Source organism: Culex pipiens, chromosome 1 (assembly GCF_016801865.2).
Source record: "Culex pipiens pallens isolate TS chromosome 1, TS_CPP_V2, whole genome shotgun sequence".
NCBI classification, from domain to species: domain Eukaryota; kingdom Metazoa; phylum Arthropoda; class Insecta; order Diptera; family Culicidae; genus Culex; species Culex pipiens.
In genome coordinates, this window is record NC_068937.1 from 11,953,881 (window position 1) to 11,969,108 (window position 15,228).

General features: G+C 33.1%; 1 protein-coding gene across 4 annotated transcripts in view; it reads left to right on the forward strand.

Moving 5' to 3' along the window:
• Window positions 1-10,749: 10,749 nt before the first annotated feature.
• The window catches only part of LOC120431379 (ELAV-like protein 2), a 30,180-nt gene continuing 25,701 nt past the window's right edge, over window positions 10,750-15,228 (forward strand). For all 4 annotated transcript variants that reach the window (XM_039596512.2, XM_039596522.2, XM_039596519.2 and 1 more), the window contains exon 1: window positions 10,750-11,768. The gene's annotated coding sequence lies outside the window, so the exon portion shown is untranslated. The remainder of the gene's footprint in view (window positions 11,769-15,228) is intronic.

A 15,228-nucleotide genomic window follows, 5' to 3' on the forward strand; every position in this document is an offset into this window, starting at 1 on the left:
AAAAACGTAACGCACCGCGTAAAAGGAGGTTTCTATGTATCATGATGATAAGCGAGAATCCCACTATTCACGAATTCATGAATCAAATTCATGATTTCTGAATTTCAATTTTCTCCATAATGAAAGAATTTGAATATATATATATTTTTTTTCAAAATATTTACTACGGATAACCATTATGGAAGCAGAATCAAAGTTTCAGAAAATTAAAAAAAAAGAAGGTGCAGGGTGTTATGTTACACATGACCAATATGACAAAGTACTTTGCAAAAAGCTCAATCAAATTCTTTTTTTTTTTAATTTTATAAATCACTGCTGATTAATCTAATTATTAATAATTTATTCTATTTTTTAGTATATATGTGCATATCCAGCATGACAAAAACATTAATGTTGATAACCATATTGCCAAAAAACAATTATTATCTAAAAATTTTTAATAGGTTAAATTTTGATAAAACTTGTTGCTTAAAAATTAACCCAATTTTGTTAAATTTCCTATAGCAGCTGTCAAATATACTTAGTAATTCCAATTTCTATAAATTGTGAACACAATTTTCGCCAAAAGAGTAGAGTATGTCTAATAAATTTCCTGATACACTGCTTTTGTTAGAACAACAAATAGGAGACTTTTTTTTGCATCAAGCCTCACATTCTAAAGGATCAGATATTACCCAATTTGAAACTTTCAAAAGTTTAGCTGGCTCTATGCCAATGTTTTGACATCTAAACCATACTCTAAATCTGAAAACAAAAATTCAAAATTATGTTTTTCCACAATCTAATTGACAATGTTGTTAACGAAATGAACAAAAAATAAACACAAAAACTGAAGTAGGATGCAATTGTTTTTATGTCAAAAAATAGAGAAAAAACTCATTGACACGCAATACACTGAAAACTTTCTAAAACTTGATACAAGCTGTTTCCCATGATTGACTAACAATTTAAATGTCAAGGAATTCAATGATTTCATTCAAAATTGAAAGATTTATTTTCAATTTTCAATAAGATTTTTTTTCTGAAATAGTAAAAAAAAGTAAGTAAATCTTTCCCAGTTCCTGAGGGGAACACCCTTGAAGAGTATCGGGGCCGGCATTTACAAAGCGGATTCAGTGGCAGTTTCATTCTCAACTTAATGTTAACATGTTAAGGTTAATGTTAACATTCCATAGGTCGCCTCCCTAAGGTGTCGTGATAAGGTCCAGTTTGTGACGATACACTACCTTCCCTTTACTAAGCAATCGATTCCAGAAGGGAAAAGATCACCAGTTGTGTTGGTCCGAGCCGGGATTTGAACCCCGGTCTACCGCTTACGAGGCGGAAGCGTTACCACTGGGCTACGTGGCTCGGTCAAATAATAAATAGTAGATGAAATAGTAGATCCATAGAAATTTAATTTAATAGGTAAGCTTGAAATTTCAAGCTGCATTTTCAAAACAGAAGAGCAAAAGTAACATGAAATGCTTCAAACTTGTTTCAGTTGAGTAATGCTACTCCCAAAAGTTTGCTAGGTAAATATGGAAGGTGTACAATTTGATTTTCTTATATAATCTCTTTTGTTATGTAAAATAACCTCTTTTTAAGTTGACTTACACTAGAAAAGAGGTAAAGTAAACATTTGCAAAACACTTGTTTTCGATATTTCAAATTTTGGACCAGAATTAAAAAAAAACCAAAAAATTTCTTCCAAAAGTATAGTTTTTAGCATTCAAAATATAACCAATATTTTCCGGAACACCGAGAGTTGGAAAATAAGGACAAATTAGATGACACTGAGAAAAACTCTTTTTTTTTAATTTTAGATTCACGAGGTTGTATCTCAGCAACCAACAATGTGGGAAATCGTACGGAATTTTCTTAGCTTTCCGGGTTTTTTTCTTTTTTTTTTGCAAGGGCACTTTTTTAATGAAATATTTATAAATTGCAACATTTTTCGATTTTTTTTTTACCTTGGCCAGCTATAATTTTGAAACGGTGAACTATATTCAAAGTTTGTAAAGTCATATTCGATCGCAATTTTTTTTTCTAAAAATGATTTTTGAAGTGGGTAATTCTCCGCCAACTCACACAGCAGTTGACCCGACCCCTCTTCGATTTGCGTGAAACTTTGTCCTAAGGGGTAGCTTTTGTCCCTGATCACGAATCCGAGGTCCGTTTTTTGATATCTCGTGAGGGAGGGGCGGTACGACCCCTTTCATTTTTGAGCATGCGAAAAAAGACGTGTTTTTCAATAATTTGCAGCCTGAAACGGTGATGAGATAGAAATTTGGTGTCAAAGAGACTTTTATGTAAAATTAGACGCGCGATTTGATGGCGTACTCAGAATTCCGAAAAAATGTATTTTTCATCGAAAAAAACACTAAAACTCTGCCATTTTCCGTTACTCGTTTGTAAAAAAATTTGAGACATTTCATTTTAAGGGAAATTTAATGCACTTTTCGAATCTAGATTGACCCAGAAGGGTCATTTTTTCATTTAGAACGAAAATTTTCATTTTAAAATTTCGTGTTTTTTTCTGACTTTGAAAGGGTTATTTTTAAGAGTGTAACAATGTTCTACAAATTTGTAGAGCAGAAAATTACAAAAATTTTGATATATAAACATAAGGGGTTTGCTTATAAACATCACGAGTTCTCGTGATTTTACGAAAAAAAGTTTTGAAAAAGTTACTTTTTGCTTTTCTCTTTGTTTTGTCGTCCGTGTCTGTCGCGGGTGACTATGAACGGCCAAGATCAACGACGATCAACTTTTGAAAAACCGATCAAAGTCATCCCGGCCTATCAAAGTCACCCCAGTTTACGGTCCCCTAAAATATGAAAAAAAAAATCCAAAATAAAAAGTACGTTATTCGAGAACTCAAATTTAAGTTACAAAGTTACAAGTTACAAAAAAATCGGGATTATTTTTTCGTACTTATTTTTTCTGAAAGGTTTTAATAACAACCTTCAACTTTGCCGAAGAAATCAAATCGATAAGAAAATCCCGTCTCAAGATGCAGATTTTCGAATAATCACATGCTCATTTTGTATGACCTGGCCGCAAAATTGTATTGAGCCTCGTATGAAAAAAGTTAATGATGCAAAATTTGCTTCTTTTGACAGTTGAATTCAATTAAACAAATACAAAATTAAAAATGTCGAAAAAATTGCGAATTTCAAGAGAATAAGGAAACAGCACGTAACTCCATCGTGCCTCTAATGTTGCCATGTTGACGTTCAACTACAGCTCATAAAAAACGTTTTCAACTGAAATCGAGTGATAAATAGCTCGTAAGGATGTGAGAAAGCAAGTTTCTATTAGTTTTATAACACAAAAGTAGCTTAACCCTTTTAGGCTTGATGGGTCATATATTACCCAAAAAATCATTTTTTTTTAAGAATCCTTTAATTTTAGTATGGTTATCAGAATCATTTTCCCATCTTCAACATTTTTTTTTTTAATTTATGTTTGAAAGGGTTGAATAGTGTAAATCAGCAATTTGGTTGGAGTTAGGAGCGCGTGCTTAATCTGAAAACATTTTCTAATTAGAGAAAAATCAACACGAAACCGGAAAACACAATATTTGATACCTTTTCAAGTGTTAAAAATGGAAACAGAAATTTCTGGAATAAAGTCTAGATTTTTTTTAAAAGGTCCATAGGAAATCCCACAGCTCATAGGACCTTTTCCAAAAGAAACTCTAGAATTGTCCAAATCGGGATCTGAATTTTCAATGGCAGCAAGTTTTAAAAATTGAAAAACAATTTTGCCAAAAATAGAAACGCACTGTTCAATTCATGCTTTACTTCCAATAAGAATTTCAAAATGTCTTTAGCATTATTGCAGTAACGCCAATTTACATATGCATGTTTTATATATTTTCTCTGAATATTAAAAAGAAAAAAAACTGAGATTCGTCTGAAAACAATGCTTTGTGATACAATCCACAAGTATATCAAACTTCAAATGTACAGTCCAGACTCGATTATCCGAAGCCTCGATTATTCGAAGTTTCGATTATCCGGAGGTTTGTATGGGACTTCGGATCATCGAATCACGAACAAAAAATTTGTTTTCAGGATTTTTCCTTTTCTTACTGTTTACATTAAATTCGAGTTTTGCGACCCCATTTTAGTCAAATTTGAATGGTTGGTTGGGTAATAAATTGAAAAATGCATATTTTCAATATTTCATCACCGCCATTTTGGCCGCCATCTTGGATTTAAAAATTCTAAATTACCTCAGAGTAGTTAAGAGGACAAACTAAAGCTCAACAATAAAAAAAAACAACGAAAAAATGTATTTCGTGGTTCGATTATCCAAAATTTTGAAGTGAAATTTTGCCAAGGCCTTCGGATAATCGAGTCTGGACTGTAGTCCTTAAGTATGAATCGAACTTAGGTGTAGTTTTTCTACTGACCCAAAATTTTTATAAAGAATATCTTTTTCTCCTTTTGACAGCAATATAACTCATCCATTTCAAATCCATGTCAATAAATAATAAACCCTCTCATCGATTCCACAGGCCATCAAAATCCCCGAAAATTTGCATTTATGACAGCGCCGCGCACGCTTTCGCCTTCACACACACACACACAAACCATCAAACCCCGATGTTCGTTCTAAGGTTAAGGGTGCGGCCCTAATCCGGTTAAGAATATGTACGTTCCCTCTCTGTTGAATGGAGACGCAAAGATGTCGGTTCGGTAATTGTCAACCCCGTCCATCTGGACAGGGACAGGGTTGCCGCTGCTACTCACCTGTCAGAGCCCGTCCGAAAGCAATAAATCCCGACCATTATCACGTACAAATCGAGAGAAAGCTCCTGGCGAAAAAAAAGAAGGAAAAAGGAAGAAGCTTCTCACTCCAAGCTTACGCTCCAGCCACCACAAAACCGGCGAGCAAAACCCGGTCACATAGCGCGCTCCCGGGCCATCCGGCGAATTTAGGGTGGTCTTGTGGACGAAAAATTGCTGTTAAAAAGTCCCTGAAGAAGTCCAACCATCAAAGTGAGCCGAAACGTCAAATTCAGGATGCAATTATTATCTCGCTACTTTTCATAAATTTTATCTAATTTCTCCCCCTCTCGAAACCGCTCTAACTCGCAACAAACCCATTCTTTCACCTGCCACAGGCCGGGCGGATGAGGAGGTTTCCACCCTCGCGGCCAACAACCCCCTCTGCCACACGTGCCATCCCGACAGGGCGCGGGGTCACCCCGGCAATTCTAAGCCGGGATAGCGCCCCGCAAAACCAATACACTCACAAAAAAACCGAACCGAACGGAAAGAGTAAAGTTGAAAGAGAGAGAATAACTTCGTGAGAGAGCGAGAAATGAAAATTTTCTCTCACGCTTCAAAATTCTCTCTCTTTCTTCAAGAAAGGAAAACGACAAAAGATGGTGGTTTTTCCGCCCTTGTTGGGAGAGACACACCAAATTCGGAGGGTTGAAAGCGGTGTCGTTGTGTTTGTTGGACGTCGTCGTCGTCGTCCAGGACACTTCAGTTGTGGTGGTGACGTTGTCGCGTTTGACCACCAAGCTGGAATCATCTGGTGCAAATGGTTTTCGGGACCTGGATAGGGATTGAATTAGGGGAGGCGAAATGTTAGTGCTAGGTAGTCTCGTCATTAAAAATCATGGAATATGTTTTATTTTCTTAAGTTGTTTTCTAGATATTAATTTCGAATTGGTTGTCCTTTATTTGAGTTTGTGTCAAACATTTATTACACACATTACTATTTTTCCCGAAGATTGATATTATCTTCGGTTCTCCAGTATTATTTAACTTAACACTGATATTTTTTCCTTCATAATCAAATTAATATAAAAATACACATTATGATCAAGTTGAAAAAACAGCATTGAACAAAAACAAAACTCTACCTGAAAGAAGCCATTTTGCATCATTCGTTACACAGAAAAAAAATCATGGTAATATTACATCTGGGAAGGGGTACATCTTTTATGTCAGAAAAAAGGTGTAATTTTACCTCTGGAAATGTGTAATTTTACCACTTTTCTGGTGTAATGTCACTTTTTCAGTCTAAATTGAGGTAAAATTACATCATAAAAGAGGTAATATTCAACCTTCCAAAATTACAGCTTCCAAATTTACATTATTTTTTGCTGTGTAGCTGTCAAACAAAATGAGCACATGAAAATTCAAAATCTGTATCTCGTGAAGAAATTTATGGATCGATTTGGTTAGATTTGATCCGCAAAGCTGTGGTTAAGGATGAAGACTTCTCAACAAAAAATTATTCACCGATTACTAAATTAATTTTCTGATTTTGAAATCTCTTTTTGTCAATTGAAATTTATTTTTAAAAAACACTTTTTTATGTTTATGTAAGTTTGAGAGTCATAAAATTTGAGAATGATCAAAAAATAATTTATATAAAAAATGAAGTTCTTTTTTTAAGTTAAAGACATTTTCAGGCAACTTTTTTGAAAAGTTTTTCAATTTAAAAAAATGCCCATATTTAGAAAAATGCAAATGGTCATGCGCAGATAAAAAAAAACAAACTAGGAAAAATGGTTCGATTTTCAACTTTTAAAAATGAAATGTGACATTCGTGAAATGTTGTGGTCGTTTAAAAAACATGTTTTTAATCAAAACTTTCAGGGTGACCACTCAAATCCCATTTTCAAATTCCCGACTTTTCCATAAACTAAAAAAAATAGGCATTTCTTATCTAAATAATGATTTCAAATAAAAAACTGTTTATAAAAAAAAGTTAATATCAACCGTCGAAAAAAATCTAAACAAATTAAACAAAATCAAACTAGGGGAACTATACCATTTTCAGCCTATTTCTATTATCGGCCTATCAGAACTTTGATCATGAAATACAGCTTTAATAAAATGGTTTTGACTGTTCCAAAGTAATAAATAGCTCAAATAAAAGTGAGCAAGCAACTCTCCATTGTTAATACATCTGAAAATGTTGATTTAATAGCGGAAAACGGCAAAAGTGATGAGAATTGGTCGATCGGCTTAGAGTGATTGAAATGGGTATATTTCTCCTATTTACAATTTTCGTAAAAAAATAAACTCAACATCATACTCCTAAAAGATATTTAAAAAATGGAAGCACTCATTACTTTGATTCAGAGTAGAAACATAAGCAAATAATAGCCTTTGAAAAATAACTGAAAGCTTGAAAAAAACTTATAATTTCAATGTTAATTTTTCAAACTGGTTTTTGATACTACATTTCAACTCGAAATGGCAAAAAGTTATAGATAAAACATTTTATTCTAAATTTTATTTTATTTAAAATCATAGAATGCTTAAAACATGATTACATGATTTCAACGAATTTAGATTTCCAATATCTAAATTTTGTAAATTTTGATCTGATTTATCAAGTTGTCAGTATTAAACTGTTCAATCAGTTTAATAAGATAAAATCAGTTTGATAAGATTACATGTTTAACAACTTACTTTAGGCGAAATTTTCGAAGAGAAAAATCCTTTGAACATACATATTCGCAATAATTTAAATCAAAATTTCATTTTTCGCTTTTTCAAAAAAAAAATATTACGCGTAAGAAAATCTTAAAAAATTTCATTAAGAACGAACAACGATTGGATTTTATTCGATATTTAAGTTTCCCAAAAACTGAAAATCTAGCTTAATTCTAAGGTAATTTACCCATACTCACAAAAAAAGTTCAAGATAACTTTTGGAAAAAAATATTTGAAATGACTTAATGAATATTAAGTATTTTTCATTGCCAAACTCTACACACAAAAAAAAATTATTCCGAATGTTACATCATTTATGATGTAACACTTTGCAGGTTATTAAACATTCAGATTTAAATGTAATTTAATGAAAATTTGAGACAAATTATACGTAAAAACATGATTTTACGTGTGATTCGACCGTTCACGTCGAATCTCAAGTTTACATCAACTGAGTTTTTTTTTTGTTTGGTAAATAGATCTTGTTTGAAAAACAAAAAAAATAGTAAAAATCTGTTGATTCATAACAAAGTATTATGAAAATCTGTGTTAAATTCATTTAATATTTATTAGGATTTTTAATGTCTTAAATGGCCTTTTCATTCTGAAATAGATGGAAATTCTACATACATGTAGAAAATCACAAAATTTCATATTACAAAAAAAATATTAAATCCACTTAAAAGATGATTTTCAATCACTCCTGAAAGTTTAATGAACATATTTCATGATTTAACTGAGTTAGAGACGATTTAAGTTCATAATTTTTCCATGCGCAAAGCGAACTGTCTAACATTCTGAGCGTTTTTCTCTGAACACCAAGTTGATTATGGGGTGCCACGATATCTCAAGATGGGACGGACCAAATTGGCTGAAATTTGCGGTGAAGGCTCCCAAGATATATCCCGTGTGCATGACGAAGCCCGATTTTGAAATTTTGAATTTAAAAAAAAAATACAAAAATCTAAAAATGGCGATTTTTTAATATGAAAAACAGAAAAATATTTTTATCATTGTTTTAAATAAACTTTTCGAAAATCGGCCTTCGTCATGCACACGGTACCGGTTTAACGAGCTTTCACCAAAATTTTGAGCCGATTTGATCGAAGCAGTCTTGAGTAATCGTGGCACCCGTTTTTTGAAACTGCTAACTTCAAATAGCTGTATTTTGGTAATGATACAACCAAATGTCTTCAAATTTGTTTTGTCAATAGATGAAAATGTGTATTTTAATTCCCTGAAAACAGATTTTGAAAAAAGTTTAAGTGTGTGCTCAAACCAACCTCTAACATTTTTGCCGATTTACATGTATGTAACCCCTTAAGAAAAAATGAGTGAATTTAATTTGAAAATTGTACAAAATATGACAAAATTATTCAAGAGTTGAAACATAATTTTCAAACAAGTATACTTGGGATTCTCGAGTTTTCCCGATTTTTTGCGGATTTTGGCGAATTTCCGACTTTTTCCCGACTTTCCCAATTTCCCGACTTGAGTGGCCACCCTGTAATTTTCAAAACCTATCGAAAAATAGCAAAATTTTAATTGCAAAACATAGCTTCAATATTTGAACGACAAAAAAATGCTTAAAAATGCATTTTACACAAGTTCTACTGTTTTGCAATCATTATTTATTAAAATATCTAAGCATTGAAGAAAACAAATTTCTCGAAAAAAAAACTTTTTCTGGTCCTGTACATAGGAATTTTACAAACGAAACCAAACATGCTAAATATGGTTAGGCCATTAGAAATTTTGTTTCAACTTCCCTTAAAAATTGTGGGAGAAAAAAAATGTCATTGAAAAACTTGTAAAATCGATTGTAAACTATTCAGAATTTTATAAATCTTTTTTGATTCAATTTAAAAAAAAATCATAAATTCAATGATATTTTGCAAATTTTTGTTAGTAGCACCCAGTTTGTGAAACCGTTCGCCTAAAATTTGTTAAAATCAGATTTTAAATTTAGTGTTTATATTAATTTTGCCGAAAAAGTTTGAAAAAAATGCTGGCACCAAGGCTTAAACATAATATTTATTACTCTTTTTACAACAATGCTAGGAAGATTTTTTAAGAAGAGAGAACTCTTCATAATATTGATTATTACCTTCATGTGAATATTCGAGATATCTTGAATATTTTAAAAAGGGATTTTGGATCGATTTGGTGTCTTCGGCTAAGTTGTAGGTAACTATTGAGACTTTTTTTTAGAAGACAAAAAAGTAATCTTTTGCGATGGAAAAATCTAGGACCGGGTTTATACTTTTTTGAAAAGTGTGATTTCTGAAAAAAAAGGGAAAAAATTGTCAAGAGAAATGTCTAATTTTCAAAATATTTTATTTTTTCGAATTTTGCTCAATTTTTGGTACAAAATTTTGGAAGATGGAACTTTTTATGCATCTTCCAACCAACCAATGATTGGAAATGCTTTCTGGGAGTCTTGGAAACATGTTCCCGTAATAATACAAGTGAATATTGGACAGAATTCTTTTGGAAAAAATATTAATTTTCAAAATGTTCGATTTTTTTGAATTTTTTGAACTTCTGATACAAAATCTTGGAAAATGGAACTTTTTATGCATCTTATGTATCTCGCTTAATCAGATGGAAATTGACATAAGGTGTGAAAGGGATGCCCTCAATGTTTACATTTGTTTAAAGGGCCTGATAAAAAAAAGTCCAGAATCCAATTAATCTTTAAAATAGATTTCAAATTCAAAAAAAAATTAAAAAAAAATTAAATATTAACAAAAAAATCTTTTAAAATATTCAAAAAAAAGCTGAAACTTCTAAAATGTTGTTCTGTTTCACCCAGCCTACTCCCATCCCATCAGTCAAACCACCCTCCACACCACGCACGCTACACCACCCCAACCCCAAACACACAAAGGCGCCCACCACCACCACAACCACCCAACCCTCCTTTTTTATCACTCAACAACCCAGCTGCCAAACGCAAAACTGCCGGGCAAGACACCGCGCACATGCGCTCGCCTACTAGGATAACTCTCCTTCTCTTTTTTCCCCCGCTCTCTCACTCTCACACTTTCTTTCGCATCGTCCCTTCAACCCTTCGGCAATCGTCGCCTACTCGCGCTTTGCTTGTGTGTATGCGTTGAGACGAAAAATCGATTTTCCACCCTTGCCGCGCCGCTTGCCGCGATTACACCAGCTGCTGTGATAAGAAACGGGTGAGGTTTCGCTGTGTTGGTGCGCTCGGGAGGAGCGCGTTCGGCACGTTCGTGCCGAACTCTCTCTCGCGCGGAAAACCTGGGCCTGAGCCCTGTTCCTGATTTTCCAGCGCCGTCAATCCAGTGTATATTTTCCAGCGCTAGACAAGTTGATTTTTCGTCTGTTCGTGCATCATCTTAATTTTGTTATAATTTTTGCAATAGTAATATTTTCCAGTTTCGGGTTTTTCGGGAGTCAACTTTCGGCGTTTTTCGAAGCATTTCGAAAGCGAGCGCGCGATTTACTGGCGACTTGGCGACTTGGCGACTGAGTGGTGCGAGACAAGTTCGGGGCGTCGTCGTCGTCGCGGAAAAAAAAGTGAGTGAGAATTTTCTCGAGGGCGTAAGTGTCCTGTGCGAAAAAAAAAGAAGAAGGGAGAAGCGCCTAGTGTTTTCCATCAAAGGGTGTGAATTTTCGGTTGAGTTTTTGATTTTCGAGAAAGAAAAAAAACGGGGAAAAGTCGGGTTTGACTGGATCCTAAGTTCCTCGCCGGGCTCTTGTATCACCACCACCCATAATTACACCCTAACTTTATCCGGTTTTGCGAATCGACCGCCAGAGCGTGCTAGCGTCGCGCATACATCCAGACGTACAAGGCAGTACAAGAATCGAGCCCCAACTCCACCTTTCTACCAGTTCTTCTACTTCTTCTTCGGACGTGAGTCGTGTTCGTCGTCTTCTTCACCAAAAAAAAAGGAAAAAACCGAAGGGATCCCAGAAACTCCCAAAAATCGAAAACCGCCGACAGGAATATATTACAAAACAAAAGTATAGCAAAAGTTATAAAATTTAAGCAAAGTTAAGCGAAAACACCAACTAAATCTTAGAGCAAAGATCGCGCGGCCGGAAGAGTCTTCAAACGGGAACGCCCCTGTCACACCGGAAGCAGCAGGCTCGGGAGCCAGCTCGGAAAAAATTTTAGGGCGAACAACGCAGAGAATAAGAGGAAAACGGGATCATAGGTGATAAGGAAATTTTACATCTTGTAATCTTTTGGATGCACTTTCATGAATATAATAAGCTACTAGGGAAGACAACAGCAACAACAACAACATAAGACAAACAAACGAGGAAACATTTTTGGTGAGTAGCGCCCCGGAAACGCCCCTTTTTGACGTTTTGTTTTAAGGTCGATGCGCACCATTCCGGGCGGATTCCGATTTGGGTACGGAAACGTGTAAATCGACCTTAACTTATTTTTTTCTTCTTTTTGTTTAAAAACATTTTTAAACTGTCAAATTTGACACTTAAAAAATCCCAACATTTTATCAAAAATAACGCATTGCATCCCGGTTACCCGGGGCTCGTCGAGAACATTCGGCTTGCGTCCCACTTGCACTCACACAAGCTCCCCAACTCGCGCTCTCCCTCTCTCTCTCTCTCCCTCTCTCACGCCAAACTGTCAGACCCCACCCAAACCCAAAAAAGTTTTCCGTTCAGCGGCGCTGTCAAAGAAGCAAAAAAACCCTTGTGTGTGCGAAAAAATAACAACTTGGAAGAAAAGAAATACTTTTTTGCACACACAACGCGCACGCAAGAGCTGTCAGCTGTCAATCAGGGCTGTGAATGACGCGCGGGTAGTCTACCTCGTAGGCGCGCACAGCCTACTACTAAAATGGTTGCTAATGTGCGTTTTGCACCTTGCGAAGCGTGTGCGAGTGTGACAGCTTGCGCTGTCAGATTTCACACATACTCGCGCAACGTTGGGAGGATGGGTGCAAAGAGGGAAAATCAGACCTCTCAGATATCGCGTGTGTGGGTGCAATTGTTGTGGGTTGCAAGAAGGGACGAGGAAGGGTGGGTGGAATTTTCCCCGGGGATCTTTTTTGCATTTCGCAGGAGAACGACTTCTCATTCATGATTTTTTTGTGTGTGTTTGTGTGTAATGGTTGAAGTGTATCAATCAAAGGAGGATGAAATTTGATATTTGGTAGCAAATGGGCTGGGATCGTGCGTCTAAATTGATACAAAGACCGGTTTTGATTTTGAGTGGGTTGAGGGGGATGAGATTTCTCGAGCTTGGATGTAAATGTATGACAGGCAAATGAAGCCAAGAATTATAAAAGGAGAATTGAATTGATAATTAAATTCGGCATTTTTAAATTAATTTCTAATCTTCAAATTCAAAAACAATATAATAAATTTATTCGGAAAGATAAAAAAATAATAATACCAATATTTCTGAAATATTTCAACCAATTTTTGATCTTAAAAAAATCTTGGAAAAAAAGAACTCTAAACTGTGAACTGAACACTGAACACGGGAAAAATAAAAATTATCAAAAAACAAAATTGGCCTTAGAGAGTTTAACCATCAATTTGTGTTTTAATTAACTTGTTCTTTGAAAAACGGTGTTATTTTTAATAAAATTTGAGAGGCATAAAATGATAACGTATTTGTGCTTAAAATTCTTACTTTTATATTTATATATTTTAAAGGCAGAAAAGAATGAGAAAAAGTAAAAGTTTTCAAAATAAATCGATTTTTTAATATTCCAATTTCATATTGATATCAAACCAAGCGAAATTTTAAGGCCGTTGCAAATAATTGTCAAAGTTTACGTTATCCTTGTTAAATTACAAATAACCCATGGTTTCAACATTTCAATTAAAAAATAATGTAAAATGCATTGTAATTCAGAAATGTGTTTGACAATCATTAGTTTCCAAAAATCTAAGTTTTGACGAAACAAAAAAAAAGTTTCCATGATGCTCAATGTTATAGGAAAATAATCTATAAATTACTTTTAGTCCATTAGATAGTTGTCCATTTAATTTCGATAAAATTTTAAAATTAAAAAAATATTGTTATGTCCCTTGATGTTTCAAACCATAATTGAAGGGGGAGGGGGAATATAAACTTTCGCCCTTTTAAGTGTTAAATAGTATTTTTAAACAAAATACTGTTTTTTTATTATTTTTTTTATTATTGTTATTTATTAATTTTTAAACTTCATGGAAACTGTTTTTTACGAAATTATATAATTTGCAATATTAACAGCACGGTTAACAGCAATATTAACAGCAGGTAAGGTTTTACTCAAGATTATTATTTTTTAAAATATGTACTGGGGTAGGCCACACAAAGTCCATGCACTATTTCGGAAAAAAAGTTTTTTCAATAATGTTTAGAAAAAATAGTTACGTTAAAAATTCTTAGCTTCAATTCCGGGGTGACTTTGATAGTCATATTTTTTTTGTTAAACTCATATTTAAGATATTCAAACTTTATTTGTACGCTAAATGTACCATCACTAAAGTAGCTGATATGGTTTTTAAGAAAAAAAAATCAATGTTTATATTTATTTAACTGAGTGTATAAGCTTTTTAGCAAAATACATATAAATTTTAGATAAAATTGTTAGAAAGTCGGAATTTTGCCTGAAATTTGTTTAAAACTAGTTTTGTTTATAAAATTATCGATTTATATACTGAATTCGAAGCACGAATCACAAGTTTTCACAACTTACATGACATTTGTTCAACTGAAATTGCCTATAAATTTGGAGATTTTTTTTTAATTGTGTTTCAAAAACACATATTATTTATTATTTACAAACTTTTTTAACCTTCTCCTAGTGGAAAATTGTCCAAAGAATCCGAAAATGCATTCCGTTTTCCGACTAAAAATCATGTTCATTGATAAAATCATGACACTTTGAGAAGTTTAAAATAATGACTTTCATCAACATTTTCTTAACTATGGTTCACTAACTTTTAAAACCTGTCAAAATCTTATGATTTTTTTTCTTGAGGTACTTTGAATACTTCTCTACCACGGACAGTATGTTTCTTAACAAATCCTTACGTATTTTAATTGTACTCTTCATTTTGCGGAAAAGTCACAAACCTATCAAAGTCACCCCGTTTTACGGTAAATTGTGTAAATTATTTATTTTTAAATGTATTTAAATTTTTACAAAATACCATTTTTTATTTTGAAAGCTTTAATACAAATTTTTAAAAATTAAAATTTTCACAAAACTACGTATTTTCGAAAAAAAAGAACTCAAAATTTCAGTTTTTACAACATGGGCATCAAATGATCGGTATTTTTTCATACACTTCGAAAATAATATCAACAATTTTTGAAAATAGTCCAATGTTTCATATAACTACGTATTTTCGATAAAAATACTCAAAATTTCTGTATTTTACAATACATCAAATGATCAGGATTTTTTCATAAACCTTGAAAGTTATAACACAAACTTTTGAAAATTCTAAAAAAAATCACAAAAATACGTATTTTTGAACAAAATAATCAAAATATATCAAAATATCAGTTTTACGCATAAGTTAAATAAAGAGTATTTTCAAAAAAATGTGTTGTAACTTTCGAAATGTATGAAAAAATCTTGTTCATTTGATACCCATATTGTAAAAAACTCAAATTCAGAGTATTTTTTAAAATACGTAGTTTTGAGAAAATTTTGAGTATTTTAAAAAAAAATGTGTTCTTATTTTAGAAATGTATGAAAAAATCCCGATCATTTGATACCCATATTGTAAAAACTAAAAATAAATGTATTTTTTTCGAAAA